This window comes from Macrotis lagotis, chromosome 5 (assembly GCF_037893015.1).
Source record: "Macrotis lagotis isolate mMagLag1 chromosome 5, bilby.v1.9.chrom.fasta, whole genome shotgun sequence".
NCBI lineage: Eukaryota > Metazoa > Chordata > Mammalia > Peramelemorphia > Peramelidae > Macrotis > Macrotis lagotis.
This window is the reverse complement of record NC_133662.1, coordinates 259,664,150-259,678,165: the sequence shown is the minus strand read 5'-3', so window position 1 is coordinate 259,678,165 and position 14,016 is coordinate 259,664,150. Positions and strand designations below refer to the sequence as shown.

Sequence of the window (14,016 nt, the reverse complement as noted above, 5' to 3'; positions counted from 1 at the left end):
AAAGAAAAGAGTAAAGGGAAGTTCAGAAGGGGACAGAGAGGAGCAGAACAAGATTGGTATTACCATGTTAAATTTAATTTGTATTTATACATATATTTAAAACAAATTGTCTAAAATAGAAAAAAAAGAAGTGCATTTGGATACTGGATATGTGGCAGCATGGCAAGCAGTTTTAAGAAGCCAACAGTGGACCCATACCCAGTATGACTTTTCAAGGATACCCTACAGTTTCCCTCTTGTAACTATGGTTGGGAGGGGGCTAGAATCCCTTCCTTCTTTTTCATTTTCCATTTGTAGAAGAAAAATACCAAGATGGCGAGCATGGCCATCAGGATCAAGGACACCAGCACGGCCACCAGCACGCTCCTGGATTTTGTGCTGAGTTGGAATGGGGGCTTATGCGCAATATTGACTCTCTGTTGATTCATCAGTTCCTCAGAGAGTTCCATTTCGGGCAGGAGGATCTTCTCCTGGCAGTTGGGTGGTGCCCAGCCTGGGTCGCAGTGGCATTCCCGCTTGTGGTTGCAGATCCCCCGCTTGTGGCACTTACTTGAGCAGTTCTGGGTTCCATAGATGCTGAGGTCCTGGCAGCGTCTGTGGTGGCACACTTTCTTCTTGCCGCACTTTGTGCCTGAGGCCACCATCTCGAAAGGATGACGGCTTTCACCCTTGGTAATGGCCAAGTCACACCTTTCTTCTGCCAGGAAGTAGCTGCATAAATGGCGGGTAGACTGCTTGGTGTTGGCCCGGTTGCAGAACAAGTTTCTGCACTTGTTGAGGCCCTTCGTGGAGGGGTAGAAGCCTTCGGTGCATCCTTTGGGCAACTTGAGCAGGAAGCATTTGTCTGGAGATACCTTGGCTCCCCTGCCCCAGAGGGCCTGGCACTGCTGCTTGTACGTGGGGCAGATCCCATTATAGCAGTAGCCTCTCCTGCATGGAGTGCCATTCTCTTTGTACACATTCTCTGGACAAGCAGGTTGTTTGCCGTTGCAGTATTCAGTCAAATCACAGGAGCTCTGGGCCTCCCGGCAGACTTCCCCAGCTGGCATCACCTGGCATCCCTGGCAGCACTCCCCTTCGGTGCACTCGGCCCCCTGGGCCAGCCGGCAGTTCTTGGGGTTACAGCACCGGTTCAAACACTCCTCTGGGGAGCCACAGTCGCACTCCTCCCCTTGTTCCAAAAACTTGTTCCCACACACAGGCCCCCCCTTCAGTTGCTCTAGAGTTGGGAAATTGTTCAGGCAGCTTGAGGAGAAGATGTTTCCTATAAGAAACTTCTGTAGGTTGAGTTTGCTGCAGCTGCTGAACTTCTTGGGGAAGAACTCGCCAGACTGGGAGGCCATGATGCACCCGCTGGAGCGCTTGTCCTCACACCGGCAGCCTTTGACGTTGTCATCGTGGTCCATGCCCAGGTTGTGGCCCATCTCATGAGCCATGGTGTATGCCACTGCAAATGGGTTCGTGCTGTAGTCATGGGTCACACCACCGGAACCTTCTTTACACATGGAGGCCAGTCTGGCCAAGCCCACAATGTTTCCATCAAAGGTCTCCCCAGTGATCAGCTGGGCGTTGTCATGCTTCTTCTTTTTGAGGAGTTCACTGTTCCGCCACTTGAGGAAGCTAGACAGGGTGGACTCTATATTGGAGTCAATGGTGACCTTGTTCCTTTTGTCCCAGATTTCCAAACCAATGAGAACTACTCGGAAATTGATCTCTTGATAAAGCCTGTCAACATGATTGATGATCTCCTTCACCCTTTGCCGTGTCCTCCTTACATTCTTATACTTCTTGTACTCCTTGTAGTCTACCACCACAAAGAGCTCCACGTAGTGAGTGTCCTTTGGGATGGATTCAGGGATCCATTTTGGGGGCATCGGGACAACCGCCATCATTGTCTTCAGTTCTCCCTTAAGGCTGACCTTACTGACACCACAAATTCTTATTTGCTCCTTGAGATCTTGTTGTTTGTAAATGACATGCTGTCCCTGGTCATTCTTGTGTCTCTCCGGGTTTTTGTATTTCTCCTCATGACTGGCATGCCCACTCTGAGTGGTGCCTTCATATTTGTCCTGTTTCACTTGGTTGCCACCATATTTGCCCTGGATGACCCCATATCTTACATGGGGGCTGCCATAGTTCTCCTGGTCACTGTTATATCCTTTGTCAATGGTGCTGTCATAGCTCTCCTGAGAGCTGCTATGGCGCCTCTGGACTCTTCCATGTCTCTCTGGGGAACTGCCATATTTCTTCCGGTCCAGGGGCTCAATCAGATGTATGGTGGAGCCAGTCTTGAAAAAGCCCCGGATCCCTAGACAGGTGCTGACACTGGCAATAGAATTCTGGTGTCCTTCCACATGACCCTGATAATAACAGTGCTGCCCTACTTGTGGCTTCTCAGTCACTTGTGTGCCATTGGCTGAGGTATAGGTCTCTGTGTAGTCTGACCCAACCAGGTACCTGTTTCTGCGGAGGTGGAGGGTGAAGTTATTGTCTCTCAGGCCCAGGTGGTAGCGGATGGTCTCAGGATATAAAGTTGGGCTTGAAGAGAATTCATTCAGAGCCCCTGAGATGGGTAACCTGAGAGGCTGAACTACTTCATACTGTTCCACATGGGGAAGGTGGTCCATTGGCAGCAGAGCAGGTGCAGAGAAGCCCTGGCACTCCCTCAGAGTATGCCCCATGGAGAGGAGGAGGAAACAGCCCCAGAAGCAGGGGCCACAGGGGTCCATGCTATAGAGCAGACAATGTCTGCCACCTCTCCAGGGACCAGGTCCTTCAGTCAGCGCCGCTCCCCCACCTGTTGGGCTGATGACAGGGCCAGGTGGGGCATGCTGTGCCAAGCTCCTGCCCCCTCTGCCTAGGCCTCCTGACCCTTGTCCCCTCCCCCTCTGGTAATGACATAACAAAGGGCTTTCCAGCTTCCTTGTGAGGTGGGCAGCAGCATCAGCTCCAGCATCCCTACACCCTCTTCTGCCTGGCCCTGGCCACTCCTCAGCCTGCAGCTTTCTCCTAGTTCTGAGGCACTTTTTGTGGTGGTTGGCATTTTCTCCATTGCACATAGTAGGGCTTCAGGAAATATTTGTGAAATTGATTAGTTGTGGATCTTAGGTTCTGTTGAGATCTAGGATGATCCCTTCAGGAATTCTGTGACTGTTTGCCTACCTGTCCCTTCCTTTGCCTTTTTCTCCACAGGTAAACTCTTTCAGTTATGAATGTTTGCTTGACCTGCTCTGAGGAAGGAGGGTGGCAGTTCTATTGTCCTTTGGTTTTTCCTTGTTTTCCTCTTCTATCCAAGGCCCCTGGGATCCTAGATTTAGGGTTGGAAGGGATTGCTAAGGCTTCCAAGTCCACACCCCCTTCACCAGCCTCAGGAGAGACTAGAGAGTGACTTCAGTGTGATTCCCCTCAAGATCACATAGGCCCTCATGCTCAGCACCTAGAAGGGCAATGGGGTCCAGTTTAAAGAGCCCTGCCTTTGAAGGAAGTAGAAATTCTTGTGGGACCCATCCAAGGATAGCTCTCTACAGACTTTGAAATCATGTGGAAATCTGTTTTTCATTGACTTCAAACTCTGCCCCCCCCAGTACATGTACACTCTCTCTCTCTCTCTCTCTCTCTCGCTCTCTCAAAGCAACAGTTATCCTGAGGGATGTCCCCCTTCTGCTGCCTTTCTTTAATTCCTGGATTTTGTCAAGGTCTCCTATTGGTCTCCCTTCCTCAAATCCTTCCCCTCTCTGATCTATCCTCCCTATAACTTCCAGAGGAGCCTCTTGGTGATATTCCCCCTGGCCTCTGGGGTACAACACAAATTCCTCAGCCCTTGCCAGCTTCAGCTAACTTTTTCATCCCCTTTCCCATACCTTTCCTCTATAGCTTAGTTCCAATTTGACTTGCCTGTGGTTTATTTTTGTCTTTGCATGCAGGGTCCCCCCTCAGACTGGAAATTCCTCTAGGGTACAGACAGTCTCTTACTTTTCTTTGGATCCCCAATGCTTAGCACAATGCTCAGCACCCAGGAAGTACAGAATAAATGTTTATCAATGGTTAGACATTGTTCTCCCTTCACACTCTGTATGCTCTTTGCTCTTGGCCTAGCACGTTCTCCCTTCCCTGCTTTTGCCTCTTGGGATCCCTGACTCTCCAAGATCCCGTGTAAATGCCATTTGATCAGCTGATGTTCCTCTGCTTAGTTGTTTCAGTCATGTCCAACTCTTTGTGAACCTATTTGGGGTTTTCTTGGCAAAGAAAACATTTCCTTCTTCAGCTCATTTTATAGATAAGGAAACTGAGGCAAACAGGATTAAGTGACTTGCCATGGGGCCTACAGTGAGTAAATATTGGATTTGAACTCATAAAGATTAGTCTTTATTTTATTTTTTAAAATTTATTTAAATATTTTGAATTTTACAATTTCCTCCCCTAATCTTGCTTCCCTCCCCCCCACCCCGCAGAAGGCAGTCTGTTAGTCTTTACATTGTTTCCATGATATACCTTGATCTAAGTTGATCATAATCCGTAATGGAAAAAAAAAAGTATAAGAGATAGAAAAATTGCATAATAAGATAACAGGGTTTTTTTTTTTTAAATTGAAGGTAGGGGCAGCTAGGTGGCACAGTGGATAGAGCACTGGCCCTGGAGTCAGGAGTACCTGGGTTCAAATCTGGTCTCAGACACTTAATAATTACCTAGCTGTGTGGCCTTGGGCAAGCCACTTAACCCCATAGCCTTGCAAAAACCTAAAACAAACAAACAAATACATAAATAAATACATACATACACATATACATCATAAATAAATGAATAGATTGGTCTTTGTTCAAACTCCACAATTCTTTCTCTGGATACAGATGGTATTCTCCATTGCAGACAGCCTCAAATTGTCCCTGGTTGTTGCACTGATGGAATGAGCAAGTCCTTCAAGGTTGACCATTACCCCCACGTTGCTGTTAGGATGACAGTACTCTTCTGGTTCTACTTGTCTCGTTCAGCATCAGTTCATGCAAATCCTTCCAGGCTTCCCTGAATTCCCATTCCTCCTGGTTCTTAATAGAACAATAGTGTTCCAAGATGAGTCTTTCTGACCTTAGACCTGACTCTACCCACAGCGCCACTTGATCTCTTTTAGGTGTGAATGCTTCAACCACCAAATGATTTTGATTATTTTTCCTATTTCTCTATATCCATTTGCCACCTCCTCTCACTGAGGGCATTTTTTTTTAATGTCTCTGGTTCTTAGCACAGGGCCTGATCCATAGCAGGAACTCAATGAAAGCTTCACTTTAATTTTTCCTAGAGTAGTATTGAGGATTCAGTATATCCTACAGTGAGATGCTGATTTGTGTATTGGGAATAATAGTTTGGCAGCAATGAGGTTAGAAGCTAGGAGAAGGCAGAGGTCCTGAACTGGAAGATTGGGCCTTCATAAGAATAGAGAAAGGGACTCATTCCCAAGAGGGATGTGGTAGACATCGAATGAACTATCAGAAGTTGGCAACCAACTGTAATTGGGGAGGAAGAGAGAAGAGGCAATGTAGGTGATTGAAAAACCATCACATTAGAACTGGAAGGGATCATAGTCCCATCACAGATGATGATTCCCAAGGACAAAACAGGAATGATTGAATAGACAGGTTGAGGACCTACTGAGTTTGAGCTGCCAATGGGATGCCCTGGCAAAGGTTGATGTGCCATGGAGCATTTGTCAAGGGCCTGGAGAGTCAGATCTTTGTTGTGACCCAGGGTCTCCCTTTTCATGAGATCATGTTCTAGGGCAAGATCCTTAGGGATACCTTCTGAGCTTGAGTCTTCTGCTCCCAATCTTGGGGTCAGTGAACCTTAAAGGCCAATAGCAAGGTGCTAGCCATATGCTTTTCTGCATACACCTTCCACTCTGAGGATAATCAATCCTTGAATCACTGGAGTACTGAAAAAGCCCTAAAGAAGGAGTTGGAAGGAGTAAGGATCTGGCCTGTATGCTACTCTCTGCAGACAGGACTGGATGGTGGAACATGACCTGTGAGTCATGGGAAAGGGAAGTGGTGATCTCTAAGAAAGGACACATTTGTTTAGAACAGGTTCTATTTTTATGATTTCTTTCTCATCACATTCAACTTAGATCAATGTATAGTATGGAAACAATGTAAAGACTAACAGACTGCTTTCTGTGGAGGTTGGGGGAGGGAAGCAAGAATAGGGGAAAAATTGTAAAATTCAAAATAAAGAAAACCTTTCTTTAAAAAAAACTAAGGGGAAAAAAAAGAACAGGTCCTATCTAAACAAGCTCATTTCTTTTTTTAAAAAAAAACAAGGTTACCAGGCTAATAAAAAGGAAGACTATAACAGGCATAAGATGTCTAGATTTTAGCAAGGCTTTTCATGTTGACACTTAGGATACAGCCATCTTCTGGTCATCATCGTGGTGTACCATAGTAGAGAAGGTACCAAACTGAGGATGAATCCTGACTCTGCTACTTATTATCTATGTGATATGTTGGTATTTATGTGATATCAAGCAAGACACTTCTCTTGAACCTCATTTCCTCATATAAAATGAGAGTGTTAGACTCAATGGCCTCTGGGATCTCTTCCTGCTCTAGAATTCTCCTCCCATGATCTTATGCCTGTGTAGTCATGTAGTACCTCAGTTCTGTACCTACCATGTTGTGTATTTATTCATTGTCATTATTCATGACTAATGTGACAGCTCGACTAGACTATAAAATCATAAGGAAGGAGCCAAGCAAGGTCAAAAGCCCCATTCTTTTTCTTTGGCAACAGCTGCTAGATCATGAAGCTAGGATGGTCTTCTCATCTATGATAATCCCCCCGACATCTGTCTTGACTCCCAAGCATACACAAGTTGTCCACCTTAGGATGCAAACAGCGTATTAGGTCAGCTGGGGCTGGAGGGAAGAGTGGGGCTTCATCCTTGACCCATTCAGGACCTCCTGCCTGCTCTGGGACTGGTGTTTCTAGAAAATGCAATTCAAAAAGACAAATTCAGGGGACCTCTGAACAGTTCCTACAAATGTAAACTCCTTGAAAGCAGGGACTTTTGTTAGAGAGCTTGGAACATACTAAGTAAGCATCTTTTTGTTTGTTTCACTCCATAATAGTAGAGGCAATGTTCTCTCTCTTGGGCATTGGGTACCAGGAATATGGAAGTGACTTTTTTTTTTAGATTTTTTGCAAGGCAATGGGGTCAAGTGGCTTGCCCAAGGCCACACAGCTAGGTAATTATTAAGTGTCTGAGGCCGGATTTGAACTCAGGTACTCCTGACTCCAGGGCTGGTACTTTATCCACTGCGCCACCTAGCCACCGCTGGAAATGACTCTTAACTATGCCACCAGTGATGCTTGGAATCATAGGAGGAAGAGGTTCCTTCATTCCATTTTAAGGAAATAAGATTTTAACTTTTTTTTTATTTTTAACTTTTTTTTTAGGTTTTTGCAAGGCAATGGGGTTAAGTAGCTTGCCCAAGGCCACACAGCTAAGTGATGATTAAGTGTCTGAGGCTGGATTTGAACTCAAGTGATACTGATTCCAGGGCCAGTGCTCTATCCACTGCACCACCTAGTCACCCCGTTTTAACCTTTTGTAGTTAGAACAACCCAGCTCCTTTCAGGGAAGGTGCCTTGGCCATCTGGGGCCATTTTATTTGACGATGGCTGTTTTGTTCACGTCTCTTTCTTCTTGGTGGTTTCAGAGAGAAGACTCCTCCTGGGGACCTTCATGTGCCTGACCTGATGGAGAAGCATATGGAAGATGGAACTGAAGACTTTGGGCTCACCCTATTGCTAGAAGCAATGAGATCAGGTATATTTTAGTATTTATATTATTCTCTCCCTTTTTAAAAGTTTTTCTGTTAAATGTTGTTTGGATTTCCAGTGACAAGTACAGGTACTCATAATATTTATAATGGTTATGATGATGATGATGATGATGATGATAATTAGTATTTATCTAATGACTTAAATTTTCCAAGGTGTTTTACAAATATCTCAGACCAACCCTGAGAGATAGTTAGTCACATTTATCACCACTGCACAGACTGAGGCAGATAGAGGGCATGAGTTGCCCCATACAAACCCAACCCTGAGAAAAACTAGGGTGTTCTGCAACCAGCCAATGGTCAAAAGGCATTCACATGTCAGTAGCTCCTATTGTTTATGGAACATTAGCTCCAGCCCCTTTTTCTATACCCTCAAAAAAGCCTCCCTTGAGCCAGCCATCCTGCTCACTGTTGCCCCACAACCCTCCTCCCGTTTGTGGCCAAACTCCTTGGGAAGGTCATTTTGGTGCCTCCATTTCCTTTATTATTATTATTATTATTATTATTTAGGTTTTTGCAAGGCAAACGGGGTTAAGTGGCTTGCCCAAGGCCACACAGCTAGGTAATTATTATTAAGTGTCCGAGACCGGATTTAAACCCAGGTCCTCCTGACTCCAGGGCTGGTGCTTTATCCACTGTGCCACCTAGCCACCCCTCCTTTATTATTTCTACAGTAAGCCTCTGACCTCCCCATTCCACAGAACCTGTTCTCTCTGAAGTGACCAAGGATCTCTTTGCTACCAGATCCCAATCTTCATACTCCCTGACATTTCTGTAAACTTTGACAACATTGGCCACTCTCTCTTCCTTGAGACGCTCCTCTCTTGGGGTTCTGGGATCACCCCCATACTCTCTCGTGATCCTCCTCTGTTTCAGACCACTCCTGTTTCCTTTGCTGAATCGCCCTCCATATCATCCTATTCAAGGTGAGTATCTCCAGGAACTCAGTCTTAAGTCTTCTTTTCTTGTCCCCCCCAGACTATTGGTGATCTCATCCTGTCCCATGACTTCACTTATCATCTCTATGCTTATCCTGACCTCCAGAGTCTCATCTCTAATTGCCTGTTAGACGTTTCAGACTGGATGTTCCATAGGCATGTCCAAAAGTCAACCCCTGTTACTGTTAAGGGACTATCCATCTCCCCAGGACAGCCCTCACCACCTCCCTCCCTCTTCCCCTCCCCCATATCAATCAGTGGTCCAGGCTCTCAGGTCTCCTCAGTCATGCTCCCACCCTGGTCTAGGTCCTCATCACTTCCCATTACTTCCTATCGCAATCACCTTCCTGGCTATTCCTCCAACAAAATACTTCCTCTCCGGGCTCTGAGTATTTTCTTTGGCTGGGCCCCCCCTGCCTGGAACACCCTCCCTCCTCATCTCTGCCTCCTGGCTTCCTTAAAATCCCTGCAAAAATCCTGTCTTCTCCAGGAAGCCTTCTCCAATTCCCTTTCGTGCTTGGGCCTCCCCTTTGCTGATTATTTTCCATGTATCCTGTCTATTTGTTCTTTGTCTCCCCATTAGAAGCAGGACCTCCCTTGGCCTTTCCTCATGTCCTTGGTGTTTGACATCATGTTGGGCACCCTGAGGGAGCTTAGCAAATGCTGACTAACTGCCAGACCTTCTTTATATCTATGCATGCACTATGGATTGCTTTTTAAGCATGTGATTACTGTCCACTGCTCCCTTTTTCTCTCCTTATCTTACTTTTTTCTCCACTTTGTATCTCTTCACTCTAGTCTTCTATTTCTTTCAATTCTTCCTATTAGGGGTTATTTTAATGGTCATATAATAAAATAATACTCTCTCCTTCAATGCTCCATATAATACAAAAGTTTATCCAGTTGGGAGCAGGACAGAGGAGCCCTTCTTCCACTAGATGATCTCCTCTGGCTTCCTGTCTGCTGAGCACACTAACCCTGTCCAGCCCAAAGAGAATAGGGCCTACTTTTGTTGAGGGTTGATAAAGAAGAAACTTCACCTCCTTTCTCCACTTCAGGATTCAGCAGTCTAGGGAGGCTCTGCCCATCCTCATATTCTTTTCCAAGGAGATTTACTCCCACTGCATCTTCCATCTTGGCCATATAACCAATGATGGGCTTTTGTTTTAAGGAATCCTTGCTAGGGCTCCCAAATCCCATAGTCAGCCCACTGGGCTATTAGGAAGCAAAGGATAAATTGCTTAGTTATCTATTGATGGTTAATAGTGGATAGAGAGTGCAGGTCAGAAAGACCCACGTTTTTTGTTTTGTTTTGTTCTTGCAAGGCAATAGGGTTAAGTAACTTGCCCAAAGTCACACAGCTAGGTAATTATTAAGTGTCTGAGACAGGATTTGAACCCAAGTCCTCCTGTCTCCAGGATTCTATTTACTGAGCCACCTAACTGCCCCAATATCTGAGTTCTGATCCCACCTCAGACACTTATACCTGTGATACCCTGTCAAGAGTCCCCTGACCTCTTTCAACCTTAGTTTTCTCATCTATAAAATGGGGATCATCACTGTGCCTCTCGCCCCTGGGGAGTTGTGAGGCTTGAAGTTGAAGAGTATTCCTCGGGGCAGCTAGGTGGCAGTGGATAAAGCACCGACCTTGGAGTCAGGAGTACCTGGGTTCAAATCCGGTCTCAGACACTTAATAATTACCTAGCTGTGTGGCCTTGGGCAAGCCACTTAACCCCATTTGCCTTGCAAAAACCTTAAAAAAAAAAAAGAGTATTCCTCAAAGCTCTTTGCTTCCAGTTCTCTTGTCAGTGATAGCTATTATTAAATATAGATTGGAGCCTTATGAGTGAGCATTGTCTCGGGTGCCAGAAAGCCAAGATCTAGCTCCAGTTCAGGGGTCCTCTGCCTGTACTTGGGCTTCTCCCAGGAAATGGTGGTTGTGTCTTAGACTCAGATTCAACTTACCATATTTCCCCGAAATTTGAAAAAATGTTTTCCATAAAGTAATTGAACTCAAGTTTTATTCATCATCAAATCCATACAGCAACTCCTCACTGTCCTGTCCATGAGCTTGTCTTCATCTGTGCTGGATGATGAATCACTTTCTTAGGAGAGGCTCTTCCCATGAGCAGAGGAGAGTGGGCAGAGCCTCTCCTAAGAAAGTGATTCTGGGTTCTGGGCTCTGGTCTGTGGTTGACCACAAACATTCCCTGGGCAAGTCTGGGGAGTGGACACACACTTAGTCTATTCCATTTCATGTACCTGAAGCACCCATTGTGTCCTCCTTGGAAATCAGTAACTTCTTTTTCATCAGTCATTCTTCTGGCCTCCTGCTGAACTGTCTTTGTGGACAAAGGAATCCCACCTGCCCTTTGCTCTTCAATCCATCTCTTCATTCCCTCTCTAATTCAGGCCATTTGGCTTGCCTTGCCTCTCATGGCCTTCTTCTGCTGGGGCATTTTCAGTTGGGTTTCTTCTTCCTGTAGCCAATCTCAGATTGTTTTCTCAGTTGGAGGAGGACCAGACTGACATTCAGCAGCACAATTTCCATTCACTTTAACAAACTGGATCCCTTTGACCTTGAATTCAAAATTGGATGAAAATCTTTTCTGAGCCATTTCTGGGCAGTGTGGCAAAATGTCACCTGACATACCCGTAACAAATGCAAAATGATGAACTCAAAGACAACAATCGCCAAAAAGTGGGAAATGCCAATAAAAAAATCTACAATCACTGTATAAGACGCTCCAAGTTTTTAGACCCCAATTTTTTCAAAAAAGGGTGCATCTTAGACTTGGAGAAATTCAGTAGTCAGCTTTTAGTCCTCACCTCTTTCTACAAGACTTTGCTCTGTCCAAGGTGCTGAAGACACAAAGGAAAGGAACTCAAGGAGTTTACAGCCTCCTGGAGAATAACTGTGTGATCAGAGTAACTCTTGAGATCCTTCTGAGGAGAGCCAAGGAGCACCAAGGAGCTAGCAGGATCAGGAAGGGCTTCCTGGAGGAGGGGAGAGAGGAGCAATTGTGTCTCTTGAGGATCCTGCTCTAGATTATCCTCCTTCATTCACTCTCTGCTGCAGGAAACCAGTCTTTTGCCATCCCCTGATCCTAGAATTCCATTTCCTGCCACCATGCCTTAGGACAGACTGTCCCCTTGCCCAGAGATACCAGGATGTGAAGCTATGTCTTTATGATTTTCATCCCTTTCCAACTTTGTCTCTAGTGGCTCCTTTATGTCTGCTAAACTCTTGCCAAATGGGTTGCTGCTCCCTCCCATGCCTCAGCCTCTTTACTGTTGCCCCCCTGCCAAATGCCCATGGGTCACCTCTTCCAGGAAGTCTTTCCTGAACAATCTAGATGCAGTCAGCATCTTTCTTCTATGACTGCTTAGGACCCCTGTGTACCTCTGTCCTGGACATGCCCTGATTTCAAGACTTCCTTCAAGCACCTGAGATTTCTGGGGTGTGTGCCTTTCCTGCCACCATGCCTAACCTTGGAACTTATTTGTTCCTCATCTCCTGGTCAAGGTGATGCAGGGAAAAGATGTAGAGAATTGTGAATGTGGTAGGAGCAAAATCTGTTGACTGGGTGGAGGTTCCCACTCTTGGGATTCTGCCTTTCTTGGACATTGTTGATTAGATCCTGTCTCTCCTTGATCCTGTTGTATCTTGTCCCTCCATTTCCCTCTTGACTTAACCTTGCCATGGACACTGGCAGCAGGAAATGACATGTTAAAAGTGAACATCAAGTATTTTGAGACAGGAAGGACCAGCGTGTAGATTGCCATTGGAAGTTACCTGGTCCAAGGTGAAAAGACCACACCTCAAACACCACCTACAGCTGCCTACAGTGGAGGAGTATTTAACAGGAAGTGCCCCCTCCACTCACTTGCTGATTCTGCTCACCATCCAGAAGGATGGGACTTCCTCTGGCTCTTCATTAAGCCCTGTGGAGCTCCATGGGCTTCACCATGTGGCCTGGTTAACCCAAGCCCTCATAGCTGCCTGCCCTTCTCTCTCTCTCTCTCTCTCTCTCTCTCTCTCTCTCTCTCTCTCTCCCTTTCCAAACTTCAGCTGAGCCTGCCAGCTGATCTGCCAGTTCAATCAGCAACCCATGTGCTCTTCTCTTTAAACTCTTCTTCACTTTTCTATCACTTTCTTATGTGTTGTAACTACTTTTAATAAATTTTTATTGCTTTCCCCACTTGCTTTCCCAGGTCTTATAGTGATTCCTCACAGGCAGAATAGAATTCAAACAAGCCATTGGTTACAAAGGTGGTGAGGTCACCCCTTGCTCTTGAATCCTTCAGTGATAGGGACATCACAGGGCCTGTCTCCACAAATTTTCCTCTGCTTCTAGAGACTGCCCTTGAGGATACACAGGGTCACCTGGACACCCCAGTGAGGACTTGGAATGGTATACTCTAATATTTCTTCCTTTCTTTTTTCTTCCTTTTTCTCTTTCCTTCTTGGCTTCTTTTCATTCATTCTTTCTTTTATTTAGCATACTCTGATTTTCATGTTTCTCCCTAAGTTGAATGGAAACTCCTTGAGGGCAAGCACCCTTTCCCTAGTACCCAGTTCAGGTTCTGATATACAATCCATTTGATTCATGTTTCAATTGATTAAACAGATTGCTTTGTTTGGAATAACCAACAGAAATATCATGTTCCAGAATGCATCAAAGCATTGAAGGGAGATTACAGACATGATACCCAGAGATTTTGGAAAAAACCTTATCTAGATCATTAATAACAATTACTCACAATTTCAAGATATTTTATAACTTATAATTTTCTTGACCACAATCCTGCCTCAGATATTCTCTGGCCATGGAACTGGAGGAAACATCCCTTCTGCTTTCAGATACCCTGGATCATTCTCTTAGACTCTAGGAGCCAAGTATCTGAATTCATGGAGGGAGTTTCCTCACTTGGGAGTTTCTAATTAAAAAAATGACCCATGAGGCAGGTAGTATACATAGGACTTTCCTGAGTAGGGTGGAAATTTGGATTGAACCCAGTTCTTTTGAAAACAGGGCCTTTGACAATTACTTTATGGTTCTAAATGAAAAGTGTTTATAGCAACTGAATTGGTCTATTTGCAGAGGGTTCTACCAGTTTGCAAACTGGCCAGAGGGACTTGCTCTAAGTGAGAAGTTTGATTCAGGGCTTCTCAGAATTGACCAAACAATTGCTTACATTGAGTTTAAGACAAAACAAAACACTTTATGACTTTGATAGTTTTT

At 45.3% G+C, this 14,016-nt stretch overlaps 1 protein-coding gene and 1 pseudogene across 14 annotated transcripts in view; one reads left to right on the top strand and one right to left on the bottom strand.

Annotated features, from left to right (window-relative positions):
* MAP3K13 (mitogen-activated protein kinase kinase kinase 13) overlaps nt 1-14,016 on the top strand; it is a 179,451-nt gene that overhangs the window by 61,666 nt on the left and 103,769 nt on the right. For 11 of the 14 annotated variants that reach the window (XM_074189574.1, XM_074189569.1, XM_074189568.1 and 8 more), the window contains one exon: nt 7,707-7,816. The gene's annotated coding sequence lies outside the window, so the exon portion shown is untranslated. The other 3 variants (XM_074189575.1, XM_074189576.1, XM_074189572.1) reach the window with 3 other exon arrangements.
* Nucleotides 60-2,892, bottom strand: LOC141489004 (disintegrin and metalloproteinase domain-containing protein 8 pseudogene; annotated as a pseudogene).